The sequence below is a fragment of the Panthera tigris genome, chromosome X (genome assembly GCF_018350195.1).
Source record: "Panthera tigris isolate Pti1 chromosome X, P.tigris_Pti1_mat1.1, whole genome shotgun sequence".
Taxonomy (NCBI): domain Eukaryota; kingdom Metazoa; phylum Chordata; class Mammalia; order Carnivora; family Felidae; genus Panthera; species Panthera tigris.
Window position 1 is genome coordinate 866,050 of NC_056677.1, and position 8,196 is coordinate 874,245.

Consider the following 8,196-nt stretch of genomic DNA (forward strand, 5'->3'; position numbering starts at 1 on the left):
CAGCTGTGCACACCAGACATCTGAGAACCATGGGGAACAGGGTCACAGAGGTCGAGGCAGGGCAGGGCCACGGAGATACAGGAGGGGCAGGGCCACTGAGATCCAGGTAGGGCAGGGCCACTGAGATCCAGGCAGGGCAGGGCCACTGAGATCCAGGCAGGGCAGGGCCGCTGAGACCCAGGCAGGGCAGGACCACTGAGATCCAGACAGGGCAGGGCCACTGAGATCCAGGTAGGGCAGGGCCACTGAGATCCAGGAGGGGCGGGACCACTAAGATCCAGGAGGGGCAGGGCCACTGAGATCCAGGCAGGGCAGGACCACCGAGATCCAGGAGGGGCAGGGCCACTGAGACCCAGGCAGGGCAGGACCACTGAGATCCAGACAGGGCAGGGCCACTGAGATCCAGGTAGGGCAGGGCCACTGAGATCCAGGCACGGCAGGACCCCTGAGATCCACGCAGGGAAGGGCCCCTGAGACTCAGGAAGGGCAGGACCCCTGAGATCCAGGCAGGGCAGGGCCACTGACATCCAGGAGGGACAGGGCCGCTGAGATCCAGGCAGGGCAGGGCCCCTGAGATCCAGGCAGGGCAGGGCCACTGACATCCAGGAGGGACAGGACCACTGACATCCAGGAGGGACAGGGCCGCTGAGATCCAGGCAGGGCAGGGCCACTGAGATCCAGGAGGGGCAGGGCCCCTGAGATCCAGGCAGGGCAGGGCCGCTGAGATCCAGGCAGGGCAGGACCACTGAGATCCAGGAGAGGCAGGACCACGGAGATCCAGGCAGGGCAGGACCACTGACATTCAGGAGGGACAGGACCGCTGACATCCAGGAGGGACAGGGCCGCTGAGATCCAGGCAGGGCAGGGCCACTGAGATCCAGGAGGGGCAGGGCCCCTGAGATCCAGGCAGGGCAGGGCCGCTGAGATCCAGGCAGGGCAGGACCACTGAGATCCAGGAGAGGCAGGACCACGGAGATCCAGGCAGGGCAGGACCACTGACATTCAGGAGGGACAGGACCGCTGACATCCAGGAGGGACAGGGCCGCTGAGATACATGCGGGGCAGGGCCCCTGAGATCCAGGCAGGGCAGGGCCGCTGAGATCCAGGCAGGGCAGGACCGCTGACATTCAGGAGGGACAGGACCGCTGACATCCAGGAGGGACAGGGCCGCTGAGATCCAGGCAGGGCAGGGCCGCTGAGATCCAGGCAGGGCAGGGCTGCTGAGATCCAGGCAGGGCAGGACCGCTGACATCCAGGAGGGACAGGGCCGCTGAGATCCAGGAGGGGCAGGGCCCCTGAGATCCAGGCAGGGCAGGACCACTGACATTCAGGAGGGACAGGACCGCTGACATCCAGGAGGGACAGGGCCGCTGAGATCCAGGCGGGCAGGGCCCCTGAGATCCAGGCAGGGCAGGGCTGCTGAGATCCAGGCAGGGCAGGGTCCCTGAGATCCAGGCAGGGAAGGGCCACTGAGATCCAGGCAGGGAAGGGCCACTGAGATTCAGGTAGGGAAGGACCACTGAGATCCAGACAGGACAGGGCCGCTGAGATCCAGGCAGGGCAGGACCACTGCGATCCAGGAGGGGCAGGACCGTTGAGATCCAGGCAGGGTAGGCTCCCTGAGATCCAGGAGGGGCAGGGCCACTGAGATCCAGGCAGGGCAGGGCCATTGAGATCCAGGCAGGGCAGGGCCCCTGAGATCCAGGCAGGGCAGGGCTGCTGAGATCCAGGCAGGGCAGGGCCGCTGAGATCCAGGAGGGGCAGGGCTGCTGAGATCCAGGAGGGGCAAGACCCCTGAGACCCAGGAGGGGCAGGACCACTGAGACCCAGGCAGGGAAGGACCATTGAGATCCAGGCAGGGTAGGCTCCCTGAGATCCAGGAGGGGCAGGGCCGCTGAGATCCAGGCAGGGAAGGGCCACTGAGACCCAAGTGGGCAGAGCTGTGCTCCCTCCAGAGGCTGCAGAGGACGGTCCCTCCTGCCTCTTCCAGCCTCCGGGGCTCCAGGCTCCCCTGGGCTTGTGTCTGGGTCCCTTCAGTCTCTGCCTCTGTCTTCACGTGGCTTCTCCTCTGTGCCTGTGTGTCCCCTCCTGTCTCTTAAAAGGACACTCGTCATTGCAATCCGGGCCGCCCGACCCAGGATGGGCTCATCTCAGAGCCTTCACTGATTCACATCTACAAAGACCGTTTTCCAGTAAGGTCCCCTTCACGTGCTCCCAGGGACATAAATTTCAGGCAGCAGCATTCAACCCCCGGGAGGGACCCACGTCGGAAAGGCTGTGGGCGTCCGCGACCCCGCGTGCTGGCCCAGAGGGAACGCCCGCTTCCCTGGAAGCAGCATCCGGAGGCGTCTCCGGGAGAATGTGTCCCCGGTCCAGTTTCTGCACAGACCGGGCGCCAGCCCCAGGGACGGGGGCACGGTCGTCCCCAGGCAGCCGGCTGGGCGTGTTCGAGCCGGGAGCGCCCTCCCCTTCGGGGTCAGGGGGCGAGCGTTGGGCGGCTGTATTTTCAGCTGGGAAAGTTCAGCAGGGAATCCCCTCGTCTCCGGGGAATCCGACCGACAGGGGTTGGGGTCGTGCCATCGGGCCCATGTGATGGGAGCGCGAGGCCAGCCTCTCAACAGACCCCGAAAGCCCCCAGGGGCGCAGCGGTGACCTCAGCACTGAGCTCAGGTACCTGGGACGCACGTCACCTGTGCTCTTGCCCTGGGCTCTGGGAGGAGCGGGTTGTTCCCCACACCCTGTGCCAAGCACGGGAAGGACGGCTGCACGCTGGCCCCCACCTCTGCTGAGGCTCAGGGACCCCGGGCAGGAGCCCAGGGACCAGCACCCGCAGCCCCCGCCCTCCCCCCCCCCCCCCCCGCTTCTCCGTGAGCTGCACCCATCACCCCGCATCCCGGGCAAGCCTGGGGCAGTCACGAGTCCGACGGGGGGCGGGGCGAGCCCTCCGTCCCTAAGAGACCCTCACGGTGCCCCCTCGAACCTGGACCCGCCTTCCCGATGGTCCTGCTCAGACCAGAGCTCCGCCCCCGCAGAATCGGGCCTTCTCACTTTGGAGGCTGGGGTCGCAGGGACACGGTGGGCAAAGAATCGGCAGCGAAGAATGGAGAGAATTCTCCAGGGCCCCCAAGAAGCAGGCTCCAGAAATGCTCCTCCGTACCAAGGCCCACTGTCGCGTCTGAGGCTGGGTCCGTGCCAACAGGGCCTGGGGCCGCCCCGGGGGGACCTCCCCTCCGCCCCCTGCACGGAACAGGCGCTCGCAGGATGGTCCGGACGCAGGCCCCCGGTTCACCGCTCAGCACACCTGAATCCGAAGGACTAACACATTCCCGGTTATGGCACCACCAGACAGAAAGACAAAGGCTGGTCACCTAAGCACAGCGAAAGTATCGATATACGTCGGATACGTTAGTCTTAAGTAAACAGCACAGGGACCCGGCTGGGGTCATGGAGAAGGTCTATTCTGGGGCCAAGGTGTGCATGGGCCGTGTGCACAGAGGGACCAGGCTGGGCTCACGGAGAAGGTCTATTCTGGGGCCAAGGTGTGCATGGGCCGTGTGCACAGAGGGACCCAGCTGGGCTCACGGAGAAGGTCTATTCTGGGGCCAAGGTGTGCACGGGCCGTGTGCACAGGGGACCAGGCTGGGCTCACGGAGAAGGTCTATTCTGGGGCCAAGGTGTGCACGGGCCGTGTGCACAGGGGACCAGGCTGGGCTCATGGAGAAGGTCTATTCTGGGGCCAAGGTGTGCATGGGCCGTGTGCACAGAGGGACCCAGCTGGGCTCATGGAGAAGGTCTATTCTGGGGCTGGAGTGTGCAGGGGACGCGCGCACAGGGGACCCGGCTGGGCTCATGGAGAAGGTCTATTCTGGGGCCAAGGTGTGCACAGGCCATGTGCACAGAGGGACCCAGCTGGGCTCATGGAGAAGGTCTATTCTGGGGCCAAGGTGTTCAGGGGCCGTGTGCACAGGGGACCAGGCTGGGCTCACGGAGAAGGTCTATTCTGGGGCCAAGGTGTTCAGGGGCCGTGTGCACAGGGGACCAGGCTGGGCTCATGGAGAAGGTCTATTCTGGGGCCAAGGTGTGCATGGGCCGTGTGCACAGAGGGACCCAGCTGGGCTCATGGAGAAGGTCTATTCTGGGGCTGGAGTGTGCAGGGGACGCGCGCACAGGGGACCCGGCTGGGCTCATGGAGAAGGTCTATTCTGGGGCCAAGGTGTGCACGGGCCATGTGCACAGAGGGACCCAGCTGGGCTCATGGAGAAGGTCTATTCTGGGCCCAAGGTGTTCAGGGGCCGTGTGCACAGGGGACCAGGCTGGGCTCACGGAGAAGGTCTATTCTGGGGCCAAGGTGTTCAGGGGCCGTGTGCACAGGGGACCAGGCTGGGCTCATGGAGAAGGTCTATTCTGGGGCCAAGGTGTGCATGGGCCGTGTGCACAGAGGGACCCAGCTGGGCTCATGGAGAAGGTCTATTCTGGGGCTGGAGTGTGCAGGGGACGCGCGCACAGGGGACCCGGCTGGGCTCATGGAGAAGGTCTATTCTGGGGCCAAGGTGTGCACGGGCCATGTGCACAGAGGGACCCAGCTGGGCTCATGGAGAAGGTCTATTCTGGGGCCAAGGTGTTCAGGGGCCGTGTGCACAGGGGACCAGGCTGGGCTCACGGAGAAGGTCTATTCTGGGGCCAAGGTGTTCAGGGGCCGTGTGCACAGGGGACCAGGCTGGGCTCATGGAGAAGGTCTATTCTGGGGCCAAGGTGTGCATGGGCCGTGTGCACAGAGGGACCTAGCTGGGCTCATGGAGAAGGTCTATTCTGGGGCTGGAGTGTGCAGGGGACGCGCGCACAGGGGACCCGGCTGGGCTCATGGAGAAGGTCTATTCTGGGGCCAAGGTGTGCACGGGCCATGTGCACAGAGGGACCCAGCTGGGCTCATGGAGAAGGTCTATTCTGGGCCCAAGGTGTTCAGGGGCCGTGTGCACAGGGGACCAGGCTGGGCTCACGGAGAAGGTCTATTCTGGGGCCAAGGTGTTCAGGGGCCGTGTGCACAGGGGACCAGGCTGGGCTCACGGAGAAGGTCTATTCTGGGGCCAAGGTGTTCAGGGGCCGTGTGCACAGGGGACCAGGCTGGGCTCACGGAGAAGGTCTATTCTGGGGCTGGAGTTTCAGGGGCCGTGTGCACAAGGGGACCCGGCTGGGCGGAGAAGGTCTATCTGGGTCTCCCGACTGCCAGCTGTGCCTCCTGCGTCACCCACCGTCTCCCCACTTTCTCTTCCCCGTTTCTGTCCTCTTTTCCTCCACCATCAAGACGTGCACACCCTGTCCTGTCCTGGTGGGGCTGCCCCCCGTCACCCTCAGGACAAAAGCCCTCCCACTGGAGACCCTCCCCCTGCCCCGGGGGCTTGCCTTGCCTTGCCGTTCCACTTTCTGAAATCCGGTTGTCTGGGCACGTGCCAGCCTGGGAGACAGGACAGGTGAGCCAGCAGCCAGGGTCAGCCGCCGGGGCTCCAGCGGGTAAGTCCAGGCGTTCTGGAACCGGCCACGAAAGGGTCTGGCATTTGCACGGAAAGATGCCTTCCTGGCCGTGTTCTGGAGGGGCCCCGCTCCCAGCCTCGGTGCCCGGTCCTCGGACCCTCCGGTTTTCTCCCGGGTGACAGGGGACACGTGCGCAGGAGGGAGGGTGCCGGAGGAAAGAGAGAAGCGGGCAGAAAACTCATCTCCAGGAGGGGAGCCACCCTGCAGGTGGTTGTGAGTCACTTTCCTGGTTCTGGCCACACCCTCCTCGTCACAGAGCCCCCAGGAGCTGTGCATTGTCGCAGGGGGACGACCTGCCAAACCCGCCCTGCCCCCGGAGCCCTCGACACGTCCACTTCTGCCCACGGAGCCTGCCTCCTCCCAGGCACTCCCTCTTTCCTCGGACCGCTCTGCTCCCCTGTCCCCACCCTGGCCTTCCCCAGCCACTCTCTGCCCCCCGGCCCTGGGCCGTCCCCTACCCACGCTCTGTGCCCTCTCTGCCCACAGCGTCCGGGGGCACGATGCCCCCGGAAGGGGTCCAGCCCGGGGCTCAGCGGGACGACAGGGCCCGTTCTGTGGGGGAAGCCTGGTCCGGAGTCACTGAGAACCCTGACCCAGTCGGGGCCCCACCCCCACCGTCTGCCGTGGGTCCCAGAGCCCTGTTCGCTGAGTGCATCACACTCCTGCCGTATACATGTGGGACCCACCTGCATTCTCAACAGGTGCCCCACCCCCGCCCCCCGCCCCGTCCCAGAGGATGGATGAGGGAGGGAATTCGGGTCCTTGCCTTCCTGGGAGAACAGGCTTCATCTCCAAGTGGGGCTGCTCCGCTCCCTGGACGCTGGTCCATGGCAGGTGCATGGTCTATGAGTCTCCTGGGGCGGCTGTAACCAAAGACCCCAAACTGGGGGTTAAACCACAGGGATCTATTCACCCCCAGCTCTGGAGACTGAAGTCTAAGATCCAGGCGGGACCACTGAGATGCAGGAGTGGGGAGAGGGCTGCTGAGATCCAGGCAGGTCCGAGATGCTGAGATCCAGGAGGGACAGGACCACAGAGATCCAGGCGGGGCAGGGCCACTGAGATCCTGGGTGGGGCAGGACCCCTGAGATCCAGGCAGCCCAGGGCCACTGAGATCCAGGCAGGGCAGGGCCGCTGAGATCTGGGCAGGGCAAGGCCTCTGAGATCCAGGCAGGTCAGGTCTACTGAGATCCAGGCAGGGCAGGGCCCCTGAGACCCAGGAGGGGCAGGGCACTGAGATCCAGGCAGGGCAGGGCCACCGAGATCCAGGCGGGGCAGGGCCACTGAGATCCAGGCAGGGCAGGACCCCTGAGATCCACGCAGGGAAGGGCCACTGAGACTCAGGAAGGGCAGGACCCCTGAGATCCAGGCAGGGCAGGGCCACTGACATTCAGGAGGGACAGGACCGCTGAGATCCAGGAGGGACAGGGCCGCTGAGATCCAGGCAGGGCAGGGCCCCTGAGATCCAGGCAGGGCAGGGCCGCTGAGATCCAGGCAGGGCAGGGCTGCTGAGATCCAGGCAGGGCAGGACCACTGAGATCCAGGAGGGGCAGGGCCACTGAGATCCAGGAGGGGCAGGAACTCTGAGATCCAGGAGGGGCAGGACCCCTGAGATCCAGGCAGGACAGGGCCGCTGAGATCCAGGCAGGGCAAGGCTGCTGAGATCCAGGAGGGGCAGGGCCCCTGAGATCCAGGCAGGGCAGGGCCGCTGAGATCCAGGCAGGGCAGGACCTCTGAGATCCAGGAGGGACAGGGCCGCTGAGATACAGGAGGGACAGGGCCGCTGAGATCCAGGCAGGGCAGGGCAGGGCCACTGAGATCCAGGTAGGGAAGGGCCTCTGAGATCCAGGCAGGACAGGGCCGCTGACATCCAGGCAGGGCAGGACCACTGCGATCCAGGAGGGGCAGGGCCCCTGAGACCCAGGTGGGGCAGGGCCACTGAGATCCAGGCAGGGCCGCTGAGATCCAGGCAGGGCAAGGCTGCTGAGATCCAGCCAGGGCAGGGCCACTGAGATCCAAGAGGGGTAGGACCATTGAGATCCAGGCAGGGCAAGACCCCTGAGACCCAGGAGGGCAGGGCCACTGAGACCCAGGCAGGGTAGGGCCGCTGAGATTCAGGCAGGACAGGGCCACTGAGATCCAGGAGGGGCAGGGCTGCTGAGATTCAGGCAGGGCAGGACCACTGAGACCCAGGCAGGGCAGGGCAACTGAGTTCCAAGAGGGGTAGGACCATTGAGATCCAGGTAGGGCAAGACCCCTGAGATCCAGGAGGGGCAGGACCACTGAGACCCAGGCAGGGCAGCGCCGCTGAGACCCAGGAGGGGCAGGGCTGCTGAGATCCAGGCAGGGCAGGGCCCCTGAGATCCAGGCAGGGCAGGGCAACTGAGTTCCAAGAGGGGTAGGACCATTGAGATCCAGGTAGGGCAAGACCCCTGAGATCCAGGAGGGGCAGGACCACTGAGACCCAGGCAGGGCAGGGCAACTGAGTTCCAAGAGGGGTAGGACCATTGAGATCCAGGCAGGGCAGGGCCACTGAGACCCAGCAGGGGCAGGACCACTGAGATTCAGGAGGGGCAGAGCCGCTGAGGTCCAGGCAGGGGAGGGTCGTGCTCCCTCCAGAGGCTCCAGGGAGGGCCCTTCCTGCCTCTTCCAGCCTCCGGGGCTCCA